General features: G+C 45.5%; 6 non-coding genes across 6 annotated transcripts; all 6 read left to right on the top strand.

Annotated features, from left to right (window-relative positions):
- The first annotated feature begins 909 nt into the window (after window positions 1–909).
- TRNAW-CCA (transfer RNA tryptophan (anticodon CCA)) lies at window positions 910–981 on the top strand. The gene has a single exon. It is a non-coding gene; the product is annotated as a tRNA-Trp (tRNA).
- Window positions 982–6,001: 5,020 nt separating this feature from the next.
- TRNAW-CCA (transfer RNA tryptophan (anticodon CCA)) lies at window positions 6,002–6,073 on the top strand. Its single transcript has one exon. It is a non-coding gene; the product is annotated as a tRNA-Trp (tRNA).
- Window positions 6,074–9,395: 3,322 nt separating this feature from the next.
- Window positions 9,396–9,467, top strand: TRNAW-CCA (transfer RNA tryptophan (anticodon CCA)). The gene has a single exon. It is a non-coding gene; the product is annotated as a tRNA-Trp (tRNA).
- A 3,100-nt stretch (window positions 9,468–12,567) lies between these two features.
- Window positions 12,568–12,639, top strand: TRNAW-CCA (transfer RNA tryptophan (anticodon CCA)). Its single transcript has one exon. It is a non-coding gene; the product is annotated as a tRNA-Trp (tRNA).
- A 2,476-nt stretch (window positions 12,640–15,115) lies between these two features.
- TRNAW-CCA (transfer RNA tryptophan (anticodon CCA)) lies at window positions 15,116–15,187 on the top strand. Its single transcript has one exon. It is a non-coding gene; the product is annotated as a tRNA-Trp (tRNA).
- A 1,200-nt stretch (window positions 15,188–16,387) lies between these two features.
- Window positions 16,388–16,459, top strand: TRNAW-CCA (transfer RNA tryptophan (anticodon CCA)). The gene has a single exon. It is a non-coding gene; the product is annotated as a tRNA-Trp (tRNA).
- The last annotated feature ends 3,679 nt before the right edge of the window (window positions 16,460–20,138 follow it).

Here is a 20,138-nt window from a genome sequence, read left to right as displayed (position 1 = left end):
CATCGACAGAAGGCCAAAAAAACATGCTACCACGTGTGTGCGAACGGCTACACTAAGTCAACTCGGTGGCGACCCGGTAGGACGTCTTACTCCAGATCAGAAGGTTGCGTGTTCGAATCACGTCAATGTCAAGTTCTCTCTTTTGTTATTTTCATCTATCTGTTTATCTACTTATTTGTCTGTCTACAATGACTTGTCTCTTTACCTGTGCTTCATCGACAGAAGGCCGAGCAAAACATGCTACCACGTGTGTGCGAACGGCTGCCCTGAGCGGACTCGGAGGTGCAACGGTAGCGCGTCTGACTCCAGATCAGTAGGTTAAATGTTCGAATCACGTCCGGGTCAAATTCTCTTTTTAGTACTTTCATCTATCTGTCTATCTACTTATTTGTCTATCTGCAATGACTTGTCCCTTTACCTGTGCTTCATCGACAGAAGGCCGAGCAAAACATGCTAATGCGTGTGTGCGAACAATTACTCTAAGCGGACTCAGTGGCGCAACTTTAGCACGTCTGACTCCAGATCAGAAGGTTGCGTGTTCGAATCAAGTCCGGGTCAAATTCTTTTTTTTAATATTTTCATCTGTCTATCCACTTATTTGTCTGTCTACAACGACTTGTCTCTTTACCTGTGCTTCATCGACAGAAGGCCGAGCAAAACATTCTACCACGTGTGTGCAAACGGCCACCCTAAACGGACTCGGTGGCGACATGTTAGCATGTCTGACTACAGATCAGAAGGTTGCGAGCTTGAATCACGTCTGGATCAAATTTCTTTTTTTCTTATTTTTATCATTCTGTCTATCTACCTATTTGTCTGGCTACAATGACTTGTCTCTTTACCTGTGCTTCATCGACAGAAGGCCGAAAAAACATGCTACCACGTGTGTGCGAACGGCTTCCCTAAGCGGACTCGGTGGCGCAACGGTAGCGCGTCTGACTCCAGATCAGAAGGTTGCGTGTTCGAATCACGTCCGGGTCAAGTTCTCTTTTTATTATTTTCATTTGTATATCTACCTATTTGTCTGTCTACAATGACATGTCTCTGTACCTGTGCTTCATCGACAGAAGGCCGAGCAAATCATGCTACCGCGTGTGCGCGAACGGCTACCCTAAGCGGATTCGATGGCGACACAGTAGCACGTCTGACTCCAGATCAGAAGGTTGCGTGTTCGAATTACGTCCGGGTAAAAGTCTCTTTTTATTATTTTCATCTATCTGTCTATCTACTTAATTGTCTGTCTACAAGTACTCTTCTCTTTAGCTGTGCTTCATCGACAGAAGGCCGAGCAAAGCATGCTACCACGTGTGTGCGAACGGCCACCCTAAACGGACTCGGTGGCGACATGTTAGCATGTCTGACTCCAGATCAAAAGGTTGCGAGTATGAATCACGTCTGGATCAAATTTCCTTTTTTCTTATTTTCATCAATCTGTCTATCTACTTATTTGTCTGTCTACAATTACTTGTCTCTTTACCTGTGCTTCATCGACAGAAGGCCGAGAAAACATGCTACCACGTGTGCGCGAACGGCTACCCTAAGCGGACTCGGTGGCGCATCGATAGCGCGTCTGACTCCAGATCAGAAGGTTGCGTGTTCGAATCACGTCGAGGTCAAATTCTCTTTTTAATTGTTTTCAACTATCTGTCTACTTATTTGTCTGTCTACAATGACTTCTCTCTTAACCTAAGCTTCATCGACAGAAGGCCGAGCAATACATGCTACTGCGTGTGTGCGCACGGCAACACTAAGTCAACTCGGTGGCGACCCAGTAGGACGTCTGACTCCAGATCAGAAGGTTGCGTGTTCGAATCACGTCGATGTGAAGTTCTCTTTTTTGTTATTTTCATCTATCTGTCTATCTACTTATTTGTCTGTCTACAATGACTTGTCTCTTTACCTGTGCTTCATCGACAGAAGGCCGAGCAAAACATGCTACTACGTGTCTGCGAACGGCTGCCCTGAGCGGACTCGGAGGTGCAACGGTAGCGCGTCTGACTCCAGATCAGTAGGTTAAATGTTCGAATCACGTCCGGGTCAAATTCTCTTTTTTATTATTTTCATCTATTTGTCTATCTACCTATTTGTCTGCCTACACTGACTTGTCTCGTTACCTGTGCTTCATCGACAGAAGGCCGAGCAAATCATGCTACCACGTGTGTGCGAACGGCTACCCTAAACGGACGCGGTGGCGACACGGTAGCACGTCTGACTCCAGATCAGAAGGTTGCGAGTTTGAATCACGTCCGGGTCAAATTCGCTTATTTATTATTTTCATCTATCTGTGTATCTACTTATTTGTCTGTCTACAAAGACTTGTCTCTTTACCTGTGCTTCATCGACAGAAGGCCGAGCAAATCATGCTACCGCGTGTGTGCGAACGGCTACCCTAAGCGGATTCGATGGCGACACGGTAGCACGTCTGACTCCAGATCAGAAGGTTGCGTGTTCGAATCACGTCCGGATAAAAGTCTCTTTTTATTATTTTTATCTATCTGTCTATCTACTTATTTGTCTGTCTACAATGACTCTTCTCTTTAGCTGTGCTTCCTCGACAGAAGGCCAAGCAAAACATGCTACCACGTGTGTGCGAACGGCCACACTAAACGGACTCGGTGGCGACATGTTAGCATGTCTGACTACAGATCAGAAGGTTGGGAGTTTGAATCACGTCTGGATCAAATTTCCTTTTTTCTTATTTTCATCAATCTGTCTATCTACTTATTTGTCTGTCTACAATGACTTGTCTCTTTACTGTGCTTCATCGACAGAAGGCCGAAAAAACATGCGACCACGTGTGTGCGAACGGCTACACTAAGTCAACTCGGTGGCGACCCGGTAGGACGTCTGACTCCAGATCAGAAGGTTGCGTGTTCGAATCACGTCGATGTCAAGTTTTCTCTTTTGTTATTTTCATCTATCTGTCTATCTACCTATTGGTCTGTCTACAATGACTTGTCTCTTTACCTGTGCTTCATCGACAGAAGGCCGAGCAAAACATGCTACCACGTGTGTGCTAACGGCTGCCCTGAGCGGACTCGGAGGTGCAACGGTAGCGCGTCTGACTCCAGATCAGTAGGTTAAATGTTCGAATCACGTCCGGGTCAAATTCTCTTTTTATTATTTTCATCTATCTGTCTATCTACCTATTTGTCTGTCTAAAATGACTTGTCCTTTTACCTGTGCTTCATCGACATAAGGCCGTGCAAAACATGCTACCACGTGTGGGTGAACGGCTACCCTAAGTGGACTCGGTGGCGCAACTTTAGCACGTCTGACTCCACATCAGAAGGTTGCGTGTTCTAATCACGTCCGGGTCAATTTTTCTTTTTAATATTTTCATCTATCTGTCTATCTACCTATTTGTCTGTCTAAAATGACTTGTCCCTTTACCTGTGCTTCATCGACATAAGGCTGTGCAAAACATGCTACCACGTGTGTGCAAACGGCCACCCTAAACGGACTCGGTGGCGACATGTTAGCATGTCTGACTACAGATCAGAAGGTTGCGAGCTTGAATCACGTCTGGATCAAATTTCCTTTTTTTTATTATTTTCATCTGTCTATTCACTTATTTGTCTGTCTAAAATGACTTGTCTCTTTACCTGTGCTTCATCGACAGAGGCCGAGCAAAACATGCTACCGCGTGTGTGCGAACGGCTACACTAAGTGTACTGGGTGGCAATACGGTAGCACGTCTGACTCCAGATCACAAGGTATCGTGTTCGAATCACGTCCGGGTCAAAGCCTCTTTTTTATTATTTTCATCTATCTGTCTATCTACTTATCTGTATGTATACAATGACTTGTCTCTTTACCTGTCCTTCATCGACAGAAGGCCAACATGCTACCACGTGTGTGCGAATGGGTACCTAACGGACTCGGTGGCGACACGGTAGCACGTCTGACTCCAGATCAGAAGGCTGCGTGTTCGAATCACGTCCGGGTATATTCTCTTTTTTATTATTTTCATCTATTTATCTTTTTATTTGTCTGTCTACGATGACTTGTCTCTTTACCTGTGCTTCATCGACAGAAGGCCGAGCGAAACATGCTACCGCGTGTGTACGAACGGCTTCACTAAGTGGACTCCGTGGCGACACGGTAGCACGTCTGACTCCAGATCAGATGGTTGCGTGTTCGAATCACGTCCGGGTCAAATTCTCTTTTTTATTATTTTCATCTTTTTATCTTTTTATTTGTCTGTCTACGATGACTTGTCTCTTTACCTGTGCTTCATCGACCGAAGGCCGAACGAAACATGCTACCGCGTGTGTACGAACGGCTTCACTAAGTGGACTCGGTGGCGACACGGTAGCACGTCTGACTCCCGATCAGAAGGTTGCGTGTTCGAATCACTTCCGGGTCAAATTCTCTTTTTTATTATTTTCATCTATTTGTCTATCTACCTATTTGTCTGCCTACACTGACTTGTCTCGTTACCTGTGCTTCATCGAGAGAAGGCCGAGCAAATCATGCTACCACGTGTGTGCGAACGGCTACCCTAAACGGACGCTGTGGCGACACGGTAGCACGTCTGACTCCAGATCAGAAGGTTGCGAGTTTGAATCACGTCCGGGTCAAATTCGCTTATTTATTATTTTCATCTATCTGTGTATCTACTTATTTGTCTGTCTACAAAGACTTGTCTCTTTACCTGTGCTTCATCGACAGAAGGCCGAGCAAATCATGCTACCGCGTGTGTGCGAACGGCTACCCTAAGCGAATGCGATGGCGACACGGTAGCACGTCTGACTCCAGATCAGAAGGTTGCGTGTTCGAATCACGTCCGGGTAAAAGTCTCTTTTTATTATTTTCATCTATCTGTCTATCTACTTATTTGTCTGTCTACAATGACTCTTCTCTTTAGCTGTGCTTCCTCGACAGAAGGCCAAGCAAAACATGCTACCACGTGTGTGCGAACGGCCACAATAAACGGACTCGGTGGCGACATGTTAGCATGTCTGACTACAGATCAGAAGGTTGCGAGTTTGAATCACGTCTGGATCAAATTTCCTTTTTTCTTATTTTCATCAATCTGTCTATCTACTTATTTGTCTGTCTACAATGACTTGTCTCTTTAACTGTGCTTCATCGACAGAAGGCCAAAAAAACATGCTACCACGTGTGTGCGAACGGCTACACTAAGTCAACTCGGTGGCGACCCGGTAGGACGTCTTACTCCAGATCAGAAGGTTGCGTGTTCGAATCACGTCAATGTGAAGTTCTCTCTTTTGTTATTTTCATCTATCTGTTTATCTACTTATTTGTCTGTCTACAATGACTTGTCTCTTTACCTGTGCTTCATCGACAGAAGGCCGAGCAAAACATGCTACCACGTGTGTGCGAACGGCTGCCCTGAGCGGACTCGGAGGTGCAACGGTAGCGCGTCTGACTCCAGATCAGTAGGTTAAATGTTCGAATCACGTCCGGGTCAAATTCTCTTTTTAGTACTTTCATCTATCTGTCTATCTACTTATTTGTCTATCTGCAATGGCTTGTCCCTTTACCTGTGCTTCATCGACAGAAGGCCGAGCAAAACATGCTAATGCGTGTGTGCGAACAATTACTCTAAGCGGACTCAGTGGCGCAACTTTAGCACGTCTGACTCCAGATCAGAAGGTTGCGTGTTCGAATCAAGTCCGGGTCAAATTCTTTTTTTTATTATTTTCATCTGTCTATCCACTTATTTGTCTGTCTACAACGACTTGTCTCTTTACCTGTGCTTCATCGACAGAAGGCCGAGCAAAACATTCTACCACGTGTGTGCAAACGGCCACCCTAAACGGACTCGGTGGCGACATGTTAGCATGTCTGACTACAGATCAGAAGGTTGCGAGCTTGAATCACGTCTGGATCAAATTTCTTTTTTTCTTATTTTTATCATTCTGTCTATCTACCTATTTGTCTGGCTACAATGACTTGTCTCTTTACCTGTGCTTCATCGACAGAAGGCCGAAAAAACATGCTACCACGTGTGTGCGAACGGCTTCCCTAAGCGGACTCGGTGGCGCAACGGTAGCGCGTCTGACTCCAGATCAGAAGGTTGCGTGTTCGAATCACGTCCGGGTCAAGTTCTCTTTTTATTATTTTCATTTGTCTATCTACCTATTTGTCTGTCTACAATGACATGTCCCTGTACCTGTGCTTCATCGACAGAAGGCCGAGCAAATCATGCTACCGCGTGTGCGCGAACGGCTACCCTAAGCGGATTCGATGGCGACACGGTAGCACGTCTGACTCCAGATCAGAAGGTTGCGTGTTCGAATTACGTCCGGGTAAAAGTCTCTTTTTATTATTTTCATCTATCTGTCTATCTACTTAATTGTCTGTCTACAAGTACTCTTCTCTTTAGCTGTGCTTCATCGACAGAAGGCCGAGCAAAGCATGCTACCACGTGTGTGCGAACGGCCACCCTAAACGGACTCGGTGGCGACATGTTAGCATGTCTGACTCCAGATCAAAAGGTTGCGAGTATGAATCACGTCTGGATCAAATTTCCTTTTTTCTTATTTTCATCAATCTGTCTATCTACTTATTTGTCTGTCTACAATTACTTGTCTCTTTACCTGTGCTTCATCGACAGAAGGCCGAGAAAACATGCTACCACGTGTGCGCGAACGGCTACCCTAAGCGGACTCGGTGGCGCATCGATAGCGCGTCTGACTCCAGATCAGAAGGTTGCGTGTTCGAATCACGTCGAGGTCAAATTCTCTTTTTAATTGTTTTCAACTATCTGTCTACTTATTTGTCTGTCTACAATGACTTCTCTCTTAACCTAAGCTTCATCGACAGAAGGCCGAGCAATACATGCTACTGCGTGTGTGCGCACGGCAACACTAAGTCAACTCGGTGGCGACCCAGTAGGACGTCTGACTCCGGTTCAGAAGGTTGCGTGTTCGAATCACGTCGATGTGAAGTTCTCTTTTTTGTTATTTTCATCTATCTGTCTATCTACTTATTTGTCTGTCTACAATGACTTGTCTCTTTACCTGTGCTTCATCGACAGAAGGCCGAGCAAAACATGCTACTACGTGTCTGCGAACGGCTGCCCTGAGCGGACTCGGAGGTGCAACGGTAGCGCGTCTGACTCCAGATCAGTAGGTTAAATGTTCGAATCACGTCCGGGTCAAATTCTCTTTTTTATTATTTTCATCTATTTGTCTATCTACCTATTTGTCTGCCTACACTGACTTGTCTCGTTACCTGTGCTTCATCGACAGAAGGCCGAGCAAATCATGCTACCACGTGTGTGCGAACGGCTACCCTACACGGACGCGGTGGCGACACGGTAGCACGTCTGACTCCAGATCAGAAGGTTGCGAGTTTGAATCACGTCCGGGTCAAATTCGCTTATTTATTATTTTCATCTATCTGTGTATCTACTTATTTGTCTGTCTACAAAGACTTGTCTCTTTACCTGTGCTTCATCGACAGAAGGCCGAGCAAATCATGCTACCGCGTGTGTGCGAACGGCTACCCTAAGCGGATTCGATGGCGACACGGTAGCACGTCTGACTCCAGATCAGAAGGTTGCGTGTTCGAATCACGTCCGGGTAAAAGTCTCTTTTTATTATTTTTATCTATCTGTCTATCTACTTATTTGTCTGTCTACAATGACTCTTCTCTTTAGCTGTGCTTCCTCGACAGAAGGCCAAGCAAAACATGCTACCACGTGTGTGCGAACGGCCACACTAAACGGACTCGGTGGCGACATGTTAGCATGTCTGACTACAGATCAGAAGGTTGGGAGTTTGAATCACGTCTGGATCAAATTTCCTTTTTTCTTATTTTCATCAATCTGTCTATCGACTTATTTGTCTGTCTACAATGACTTGTCTCTTTACTGTGCTTCATCGACAGAAGGCCGAAAAAACATGCGACCACGTGTGTGCGAACGGCTACACTAAGTCAACTCGGTGGCGACCCGGTAGGACGTCTGACTCCAGATCAGAAGGTTGCGTGTTCGAATCACGTCGATGTCAAGTTTTCTCTTTTGTTATTTTCATCTATCTGTCTATCTACCTATTGGTCTGTCTACAATGACTTGTCTCTTTACCTGTGCTTCATCGACAGAAGGCCGAGCAAAACATGCTACCACGTGTGTGCTAACGGCTGCCCTGAGCGGACTCGGAGGTGCAACGGTAGCGCGTCTGACTGCAGATCAGTAGGTTAAATGTTCGAATCACGTCCGGGTCAAATTCTCTTTTTATTATTTTCATCTATCTGTCTATCTACCTATTTGTCTGTCTAAAATGACTTGTCCTTTTACCTGTGCTTCATCGACATAAGGCCGTGCAAAACATGCTGCCACGTGTGGGTGAACGGCTACCCTAAGTGGACTCGGTGGCGCAACTTTAGCACGTCTGACACCAGATCAGAAGGTTGCGTGCTCTAATCACGTCCGCGTCAAATTCTCTTTTTAGTAATTTCATCTATCTGTCTATCTACTTATTTGTCTATCTGCAATGACTTGTCCCTTTACCTGTGCTTCATCGACATGAGGCCGAGCAAAACATGCTACAGCGTGTGTGCGAACAATTACTCTAAGCGGACTCAGTGGCGCAACTTTAGCACGTCTGACTCCAGATCAGAAGGTTGCGTGTTCGAATCAAGTCCGGGTCAAATTCTTTTTTTTATTATTTTCATCTGTCTATCCACTTATTTGTCTGTCTACAACGACTTGTTTCTTTACCTGTGCTTCATCGATAGAAGGCCGAGCAAAACATGCTACCACGTGTGTGCGAACGGCTACCCTAAGTGGACTCGATGGCGAACTGTTAGCGCCTCCGACTCCAGATCAGAAGGTTACGTGTTCGTATCGCGTCCGGGTCAAATTCTCTTTTTATTGTTTTCAACTATCTGTCTACTTATTTGTCTGTCTAGAATGACTTCTCTCTTTACCTATGCTTCATCGACAGAAGGCCGAGCAATACATGCTACTGCGTGTGTGCGAACGGCTACACTAAGTCAACTCGGTGGCGACCCGGTAGGACGTCTGACTCCAGATCAGTAGGTTAAATGTTCGAAACACGTCCGGGTCAAATTCTCTTTCCTAATATTTTCATCTGTCTATCTACTTATTTGTCTGTCTACAATGACTTGTCTCTTTACCTGTGCTGCATCGACAGAAGGCCGAGCAAAACATGCTACCGCGTGTGTGCGAACGGCTACACTAAGTGTACTGGGTGGCGAGTCGGTAGCACGTCTGACTCCAGATCACTAGGTTGCGTGTTCGAATCACGTCCGGGTCAAATCCTCTTTTTTATTATTTTCATCTATCTGTCTATCTACTTATCTGTATGTATACAATGACTTGTCTCTTTACTTGTGCTTCATCGACAGAAGGCCGAGAAAACATGCTACCACGTGTGTGCGAACGGCTACCCTAAGCGGACTCGGTGGCGCATCGGTAGCGCGTCTGACTCCAGATCAGAAGGTTGCGTGTTCGAATCACGTCGGGGTCGAATTCTCTTTTTCATTGTTTTCAACTATCTGTCTACTTGTTTGTCTGTCTACAATGACTTCTCTCTTTACCTATGCTTCATCGACAGAAGGCCGAGCAGTACATGCTACTGCGTGTGTGCGAACGGCTACACTAAGTCAACTCGGTGGCGACCCGGTAGGACGTCTGACTCCACATCAGTAGGTTAAATGTTCGAAACACGTCCGGGTCAATTTTTTTTTAATATTTTTATCTATCTGTCTATCTACTTATTTGTCTGTCTAAAATGACTTGTCCCTTTACCTGTGCTTCATCGACATAAGGCCGTGCAAAACATGCTACCACGTGTGTGCAAACGGCCACCCTAAACGGACTCGGTGGCGACATGTTAGCATGTCTGACTACAGATCAGAAGGTTGCGAGCTTGAATCACGTCTGGATCAAATTTCCTTTTTTTTATTATTTTCATCTGTCTATTCACTTATTTGTCTGTCTAAAATGACTTGTCTCTTTACCTGTGCTTCATCGACAGAGGCCGAGCAAAACATGCTACCGCGTGTGTGCGAACGGCTACACTAAGTGTACTGGGTGGCGATACGGTAGCACGTCTGACTCCAGATCACAAGGTATCGTGTTCGAATCACGTCCGGGTCAAAGCCTCTTTTTTATTATTTTCATCTATCTGTCTATCTACTTATCTGTATGTATACAATGACTTGTCTCTTTACCTGTCCTTCATCGACAGAAGGCCAACATGCTACCACGTGTGTGCGAATTGGTACCTAACGGACTCGGTGGCGACACGGTAGCACGTCTGACTCCAGATCAGAAGGTTGCGTGTTCGAATCACGTCCAGGTATATTCTCTTTTTTATTATTTTCATCTATTTATCTTTTTATTTGTCTGTCTACGATGACTTGTCTCTTTACCTGTGCTTCATCGACAGAAGGCCGAGCGAAACATGCTACCGCGTGTGTACGAACGGCTTCACTAAGTGGACTCGGTGGCGACACGGTAGCACGTCTGACTCCAGATCAGAAGGTTGCGTGTTCGAATCACTTCCCGGTCAAACTCTCTTTCTTATTATTTTCATCTATTTATCTTTTTATTTGTCTGTCTACGATGACTTGTCTCTTTACCTGTGCTTCATCGACAGAAGGCCGAGCGAAACATGCTACCGCGTGTGTACGAACGGCTTCACTAAGTGGACTCCGTGGCGACACGGTAGCACGTCTGACTCCAGATCAGATGGTTGCGTGTTCGAATCACGTCCGGGTCAAATTCTCTTTTTTATTATTTTCATCTTTTTATCTTTTTATTTGTCTGTCTACGATGACTTGTCTCTTTACCTGTGCTTCATCGACCGAAGGCCGAGCGAAACATGCTACCGCGTGTGTACGAACGGCTTCACTAAGTGGACTCGGTGGCGACACGGTAGCACGTCTGACTCCCGATCAGAAGGTTGCGTGTTCGAATCACGTCCGGGTCAAATTCTCTTTTTTATTATTTTCATCTATTTGTCTATCTACCTATTTGTCTGCCTACACTGACTTGTCTCGTTACCTGTGCTTCATTGAGAGAAGGCCGAGCAAATCATGCTACCACGTGTGTGCGAACGGCTACCCTAAACGGACGCGGTGGCGACACGGTAGCACGTCTGACTCCAGATCAGAAGGTTGCGAGTTTGAATCACGTCCGGGTCAAATTCGCTTATTTATTATTTTCATCTATCTGTGTATCTACTTATTTGTCTGTCTACAAAGACTTGTCTCTTTACCTGTGCTTCATCGACAGAAGGCCGAGCAAATCATGCTACCGCGTGTGTGCGAACGGCTACCCTAAGCGAATTCGATGGCGACACGGTAGCACGTCTGACTCCAGATCAGAAGGTTGCGTGTTTGAATCACGTCCGGGTAAAAGTCTCTTTTTATTATTTTCATCTATCTGTCTATCTACTTATTTGTCTGTCTACAATGACTCTTCTCTTTAGCTGTGCTTCCTCGACAGAAGGCCAAGCAAAACATGCTACCACGTGTGTGCGAACGGCCACACTAAACGGACTCGGTGGCGACATGTTAGCATGTCTGACTACAGATCAGAAGGTTGCGAGTTTGAATCACGTCTGGATCAAATTTCCTTTTTTCTTATTTTCATCAATCTGTCTATCTACTTATTTGTCTGTCTACAATTACTTGTCTCTTTAACTGTGCTTCATCGACAGAAGGCCAAAAAAACATGCTACCACGTGTGTGCGAACGGCTACACTAAGTCAACTCGGTGGCGACCCGGTAGGACGTCTTACTCCAGATCAGAAGGTTGCGTGTTCGAATCACGTCAATGTCAAGTTCTCTCTTTTGTTATTTTCATCTATCTGTCTATCTACTTATTTGTCTGTCTACAATGACTTGTCTCTTTACCTGTGCTTCATCGACAGAAGGCCGAGCAAAACATGCTACCACGTGTGTGCTAACGGCTGCTCTGAGCGGACTCGGAGGTGCAACGGTAGCGCGTCTGACTCCAGATCAGTAGGTTAAATGTTCGAATCACGTCCGGGTCAAATTCTCTTTTTAGTACTTTCATCTATCTGTCTATCTACTTATTTGTCTATCTGCAATGACTTGTCCCTTTACCTGTGCTTCATCGACAGAAGGCCGAGCAAAACATGCTAATGCGTGTGTGCGAACAATTACTCTAAGCGGACTCAGTGGCGCAACTTTAGCACGTCTGACTCCAGATCAGAAGGTTGCGTGTTCGAATCAAGTCCGGGTCAAATTCTTTTTTTTATTATTTTCATCTGTCTATCCACTTATTTGTCTGTCTACAACGACTTGTCTCTTTACCTGTGCTTCATCGACAGAAGGCCGAGCAAAACATTCTACCACGTGTGTGCAAACGGCCACCCTAAACGGACTCGGTGGCGACATGTTAGCATGTCTGACTACAGATCAGAAGGTTGCGAGCTTGAATCACGTCTGGATCAAATTTCCTTTTTTTCTTATTTTTATCATTCTGTCTATCTACCTATTTGTCTGGCTACAATGACTTGTCTCTTTACCTGTGCTTCATCGACAGAAGGCCGAAAAAACATGCTACCACGTGTGTGCGAACGGCTTCCCTAAGCGGACTCGGTGGCGCAACGGTAGCGCGTCTGACTCCAGATCAGAAGGTTGCGTGTTCGAATCACGTCCGGGTCAAGTTCTCTTTTTAATATTTTCATTTGTCTATCTACCTATTTGTCTGTCTACAATGACATGTCTCTTTACCTGTGCTTCATCGACAGAAGGCCGAGCAAATCATGCTACCGCGTGTGCGCGAACGGCTACCCTAAGCGGATTCGATGGCGACACGGTAGCACGTCTGACTCCAGATCAGAAGGTTGCGTGTTCGAATTACGTCCGGGTAAAAGTCTCTTTTTATTATTTTCATCTATCTGTCTATCTACTTAATTGTCTGTTTACAAGTACTCTTCTCTTTAGCTGTGCTTCATCGACAGAAGGCCGAGCAAAGCATGCTACCACGTGTGTGCGAACGGCCACCCTAAACGGACTCGGTGGCGACATGTTAGCATGTCTGACTCCAGATCAGAAGGTTGCGAGTATGAATCACGTCTGGATCAAATTTCCTTTTTTCTTATTTTCATCAATCTGTCTATCTACTTATTTGTCTGTCTACAATTACTTGTCTCTTTACCTGTGCTTCATCGACAGAAGGCCGAGAAAACATGCTACCACGTGTGCGCGAACGGCTACCCTAAGCGGACTCGGTGGCGCATCGATAGCGCGTCTGACTCCAGATCAGAAGGTTGCGTGTTCGAATCACGTCGAGGTCAAATTCTCTTTTTAATTGTTTTCAACTATCTGTCTACTTATTTGTCTGTCTACAATGACTTCTCTCTTAACCTAAGCTTCATCGACAGAAGGCCGAGCAATACATGCTACTGCGTGTGTGCGCACGGCAACACTAAGTCAACTCGGTGGCGACCCAGTAGGACGTCTGACTCCAGATCAGAAGGTTGCGTGTTCGAATCACGTCGATGTGAAGTTCTCTTTTTTGTTATTTTCATCTATCTGTCTATCTACTTATTTGTCTGTCTACAATGACTTGTCCCTTTACCTGTGCTTCATCGACATAAGGCTGTGCAAAACATGCTACCACGTGTGTGCGAACGGCTACCCTAAGCGGACTCGGTGGCGCAACTTTAGCACGTCTGATTCCAGATCAGAAGGTTGCGAGTTTCAATGACGTCCGGGTCAAATTCGCTTATTTATTATTTTCATCTATCTGTGTATCTACTTATTTGTCTGTCTACAAAGACTTGTCTCTTTACCTGTGCTTCATCGACAGAAGGCCGAGCAAATCATGCTACCGCGTGTGTGCGAACGGCTACCCTAAGCGGATTCGATGGCGACACGATAGCACGTCTGACTCCAGATCAGAAGGTTAAATGTTCGAATCACGTCCGGGTCAAATTCTCTTTTTTTATTATTTTCATCTATCTGTCTATCTACTTATTTGTCTGTCTAAAATGACTTGTCCCTTTACCTGTGCTTCATCGACATAAGGCTGTGCAAAACATGCTACCACGTGTGTGCGAACGGCTACCCTAAGCGGACTCGGTGGCGCAACTTTAGCACGTCTGACTCCAGATCAGAAGGTTGCGTGTTCTAATCACGTCCGCGTCAAATTCTCTTTTTAGTACTTTCATCTATCTGTCTATCTACTTATTTGTCTATCTGCAATGACTTGTCCCTTTACCTGTGTTTCATCGACAGAAGGCCGAGCAAAACATGCTACAGCGTGTGTGCGAACAATTACTCTAAGCGGACTCAGTGGCGCAACTTTAGCACGTCTGACTCCAGATCAGAAGGTTGCGTGTTCGAATCAAGTCCGGGTCAAATTCTTTTTTTTATTATTTTCATCTGTCTATCCACTTATTTGTCTGTCTACAACGACTTGTTTCTTTACCTGTGCTTCATCGATAGAAGGCCGAGCAAAACATGCTACCACGTGTGTGCGAACGGCTACCCTAAGTGGACTCGGTGGCGAACTGTTAGCGCCTCCGACTCCAGATCAGAAGGTTACGTGTTCGTGTCGCGTCCGGGTCAAATTCTCTTTCTTATTATTTTCATCTGTCTATCTACTTATTTGTCTGTCTACAATGACTTGTCTCTTTACCTGTGCTACATCGACAGAAGGCCGAGAAAAACATGCTATCGCGTGTGTGCGAACGGCTACACAAAGTGGACTCGGTGGCGACACGGTAGCACGTCCGACTCCAGATCAGAGGGTTGCGTGTTCGAATCACGTCCGTGTTAGGTTCTCTTTTTTATTATTTTCATCTATCTGTCTATCTACTTATTTGTCTGTCTACAACGACTTGTCTCTTTACCTGTGCTTCATCGACAGAAGGCCGAGCAAAACATGCTACCACGTGTGTGCAAACGGCCACCCTAAACGGACTCGGTGGCGACATGTTAGCATGTCTGACTACAGATCAGAAGGTTGCGAGCTTGAATCACGTCTTAATCAAATTTCCTTTTTTCTTATTTTTATCATTCTGTCTATCTACCTATTTGTCTGGCTACAATGACTTGTCTCTTTACCTGTGCTTCATCGACAGAAGGCCGAAAAAACATGCTACCACGTGTGTGCGAACGGCTTCCCTAAGCGGACTCGGTGGCGCAACGGTAGCGCGTCTGACTCCAGATCAGAAGGTTGCGTGTTCGAATCACGTCCGGGTAGAGTTCTCTTTTTATTATTTTCATTTGTCTATCTACCTATTTGTCTGTCTACAATGACATGTCTCTTTACCTGTGCTTCATCGACAGAAGGCCGAGCAAATCATGCTACCGCGTGTGCGCGAACGGCTACCCTAAGCGGATTCGATGGCGACACGGTAGCACGTCTGACTCCAGATCAGAAGGTTGCGTGTTCGAATTACGTCCGGGTAAAAGTTTCTTTTTATTATTTTCATCTATCTGTCTATCTACTTAATTGTCTGTCTACAAGTACTCTTCTCTTTAGCTGTGCTTCATCGACAGAAGGCCGAGCAAAGCATGCTACCACGTGTGTGCGAACGGCCACCCTAAACGGACTCGGTGGCGACATGTTAGCATGTCTGACTCCAGATCAGAAGGTTGCGAGTATGAATCACGTCTGGATCAAATTTCCTATTTTCTTATTTTCATCAATCTGTCTATCTACTTATTTGTCTGTCTACAATTACTTGTCTCTTTACCTGTGCTTCATCGACAGAAGGCCGAGAAAACATGCTACCACGTGTGCGCGAACGGCTACCCTAAGCGGACTCGGTGGCGCATCGATAGCGCGTCTGACTCCAGATCAGATGGTTGCGTGTTCGAATCACGTCGAGGTCAAATTCTCTTTTTAATTGTTTTCAACTATCTGTCTACTTATTTGTTTGTCTACAATGACTTCTCTCTTAACCTAAGCTTCATCGACAGAAGGCCGAGCAATACATGCTACTGCGTGTGAGCGCACGACAACACTAAGTCAACTCGGTGGCGACCCTGTAGGACGTCTGACTCCAGATCAGAAGGTTGCGTGTTCGAATCACGTCGATGTGAAGTTCTCTTTTTTGTTATTTTCATCTATCTGTCTATCTACTTATTTGTCTGTCAACAATGACTTGTCTCTTTACCTGTGCTTCATCGACAGAAGGCCGAGCAAAACATGCTACTACGTGTGTGCGAACGGCTGCCCTGAGCGGACTCGGAGGTGCAACGGTAGCGCGTCTGACTCCAGATCAGTAGGTTAAATGTTCGAATCACGTCGGGGTCGAATCCTCTTTTTTAATATTTTCATCTATCTGTCTATCTACTTATCTGTATGTATACAACGACTTGTCTCTTTACCTGTGCTTCATCGACAGAAGGCCGAGAAAACATGCTACCACGTGTGTGCGAACGGCTACCCTAAGCGGACTCGGTGGCGCATCGGTAGCGCGTCTGACTCCAGATCAGAAGGTTGCGTGTTCGAATCACGTCGGGGTCGAATTCTCTTTTTCATTGTTTTCAACTATCTGTCTACTTATTTGTCTGTCTATAATGACTTCCCTCTTAACCTATGCTTCATCGACAGAAGGCCGAGCAAACATGCTACTGCGTGTGTGCGCACGGCTACACTAAGTCAACTCGGTGGCGACCAGGTAGGACGTCTGACTCCAGATCAGAAGGTTGCGTGTTCGAATCACGTCGAGGTGAAGTTCTCTCTTTTGTTATTTTCATCTATCTGTCTATCTACTTATTTGTCTGTCTACAATGACTTGTCTCTTTACCTGTGCTTCATCGACAGAAGGCCGAGCAAAACATGCTACCACGTGTGTGCGAACGGCTACCCTGAGCGGACTCGGTGGCGACATGTTAGCATGTCTGACTACAGATCAGAAGGTTGCGAGCTTGAATCACGTCTGGATCAAATTTCCTTTTTTTTATTATTTTCATCTGTCTATTCACTTATTTGTCTGTCTAAAATGACTTGTCTCTTTACCTGTGCTTCATCGACAGAGGCCGAGCAAAACATGCTACCGCGTGTGTGCGAACGGCTACACTAAGTGTACTGGGTGGCGATACGGTAGCACGTCTGACTCCAGATCACAAGGTATCGTGTTCGAATCACGTCCGGGTCAAAGCCTCTTTTTTATTATTTTCATCTATCTGTCTATCTACTTATCTGTATGTATACAATGACTTGTGTCTTTACCTGTCCTTCATCGACAGAAGGCCAACATTCTACCACGTGTGTGCGAATTGGTACCTAACGGACTCGGAGGCGACACGGTAGCACGTCTGACTCCAGATCAGAAGGTTGCGTGTTCGAATCACGTCCGGGTATATTCTCTTTTTTATTATTTTCATCTATTTATCTTTTTATTTGTCTGTCTACGATGACTTGTCTCTTTACCTGTGCTTCATCGACAGAAGGCCGAGCGAAACATGCTACCGCGTGTGTACGAACGGCTTCACTAAGTGGACTCGGTGGCGACACGGTAGCACGTCTGACTCCAGATCAGAAGGTTGCGTGTTCGAATCACTTCCCGGTCAAACTCTCTTTTTTATTATTTTCATCTATTTATCTTTTTATTTGTCTGTCTACGATGACTTGTCTCTTTACCTGTGCTTTATCGACAGAAGGCCGAGAAAAACATGCTATCGCGTGTGTGCGAACGGCTACACAAAGTGGACTCGGTGGCGACACGGTAGCGCGTCTGACTCCAGATCAGAAGGTTGCGTGTTCGAATCACGTCCGGGTAGAGTTCTCTTTTTATTATTTTCATTTGTCTATCTACCTATTTGTCTGTCTACAATGACATGTCTCTTTACCTGTGCTTCATCGACAGAAGGCCGAGCAAATCATGCTACCGCGTGTGCGCGAACGGCTACCCTAAGCGGATTCGATGGCGACACGGTAGCACGTCTGACTCCAGATCAGAAGGTTGCGTGTTCGAATTACGTCCGGGTAAAAGTTTCTTTTTATTATTTTCATCTATCTGTCTATCTACTTAATTGTCTGTCTACAAGTACTCTTCTCTTTAGCTGTGCTTCATCGACAGAAGGCCGAGCAAAGCATGCTACCACGTGTGTGCGAACGGCCACCCTAAACGGACTCGGTGGCGACATGTTAGCATGTCTGACTCCAGATCAGAAGGTTGCGAGTATGAATCACGTCTGGATCAAATTTCCTATTTTCTTATTTTCATCAATCTGTCTATCTACTTATTTGTCTGTCTACAATTACTTGTCTCTTTACCTGTGCTTCATCGACAGAAGGCCGAGAAAACATGCTACCACGTGTGCGCGAACCGCTACCCTAAGCGGACTCGGTGGCGCATCGATAGCGCGTCTGACTCCAGATCAGATGGTTGCGTGTTCGAATCACGTCGAGGTCAAATTCTCTTTTTAATTGTTTTCAACTATCTGTCTACTTATTTGTCTGTCTACAATGACTTCTCTCTTAACCTAAGCTTCATCGACAGAAGGCCGAGCAATACATGCTACTGCGTGTGAGCGCACGACAACACTAAGTCAACTCGGTGGCGACCCAGTAGGACGTCTGACTCCAGATCAGAAGGTTGCGTGTTCGAATCACGTCGATGTGAAGTTCTCTTTTTTGTTATTTTCATCTATCTGTCTATCTACTTATTTGTCTGTCTACAATGACTTGTCTCTTTACCTGTGCTTCATCGACAGAAGGCCGAGCAAAACATGCTACTACGTGTCTGCGAACGGCTGCCCTGAGCGGACTCGGAGGTGCAACGGTAGCGCGTCTGACTCCAGATCAGTAGGTTAAATGTTCGAATCACGTCCGGGTCAAATTCTCTTTTTATTATTTTCATCTATCTGTCTATCTACTTATTTGTCTGTCTAAAATGACTTGTCCCTTTACCTGTGCTTCATCGACATAAGGCCGTGCAAAACATGCTACCACGTGTGTGCAAACGGCCACCCTAAACGGACTCGGTGGCGACATGTTAGCATGTCTGACTACAGATCAGAAGGTTGCGAGCTTGAATCACGTCTGGATCAAATTTCCTTTTTTTTATTATTTTCATCTGTCTATTCACTTATTTGTCTGTCTAAAATGACTTGTCTCTTTACCTGTGCTTCATCGACAGAGGCCGAGCAAAACATGCACCGCGTGTGTGCGAACGGCTACACTAAGTGTACTGGGTGGCGATACGGTAGAACGTCTGACTCCAGATCACAAGGTATCGTGTTCGAATCACGTCCGGGTCAAAGCCTCTTTTTTATTATTTTCATCTATCTGTCTATCTACTTATCTGTATGTATACAATGACTTGTCTCTTTACCTGTCCTTCATCGACAGAAGGCCAACATGCCACCACGTGTGTGCGAATTGGTACCTAACGGACTCGGTGGCGACACGGTAGCACGTCTGACTCCAGATCAGAAGGTTGCGTGTTCGAATCACGTCCGGGTATATTCTCTTTCTTATTATTTTCATCTATTTATCTTTTTATTTGTCTGTCTGCGATGACTTGTCTCTTTACCTGTGCTTCATCGACAGAAGGCCGAGCGAAACATGCTACCGCGTGTGTACGAACGGCTTCACTAAGTGGACTCCGTGGCGACACGGTAGCACGTCTGACTCCAGATCAGATGGTTGCGTGTTCGAATCACGTCCGGGTCAAATTCTCTTTTTTATTATTTTCATCTTTTTATCTTTTTATTTGTCTGTCTACCATGACTTGTCTCTTTACCTGTGCTTCATCGACAGAAGGCCGAGCGAAACATGCTACCGCGTGTGTACGAACGGCTTCACTAAGTGGACTCCGTGGCGACACGGTAGCACGTCTGACTCCAGATCAGATGGTTGCGTGTTCGAATCACGTCCGGGTCAAATTCTCTTTTTTATTATTTTCATATTTTTATCTTTTTATTTGTCTGTCTACGATGACTTGTCTCTTTACCTGTGCTTCATCGACAGAAGGCCGAGCGAAACATGCTACCGCGTGTGTACGAACGGCTTCACTAAGTGGACTCGGTGGCGACACGGTAGCACGTCTGACTCCAGATCAGAAGGTTGCGAGTTTAAATCACGTCCGGGTCAAATTCGCTTATTTATTATTTTCATCTATCTGTGTATCTACTTATTTGTCTGTCTACAAAGACTTGTCTCTTTACCTGTGCTTCATTGACAGAAGGCCGAGCAA

The sequence above is a fragment of the Rhipicephalus microplus genome, chromosome 5 (assembly GCF_043290135.1).
Source record: "Rhipicephalus microplus isolate Deutch F79 chromosome 5, USDA_Rmic, whole genome shotgun sequence".
Classification (NCBI taxonomy): Eukaryota; Metazoa; Arthropoda; class Arachnida; order Ixodida; family Ixodidae; genus Rhipicephalus; species Rhipicephalus microplus.
Note: the sequence above shows the minus strand (reverse complement) of the source record. Positions and strands in the feature narration are given on the sequence as shown.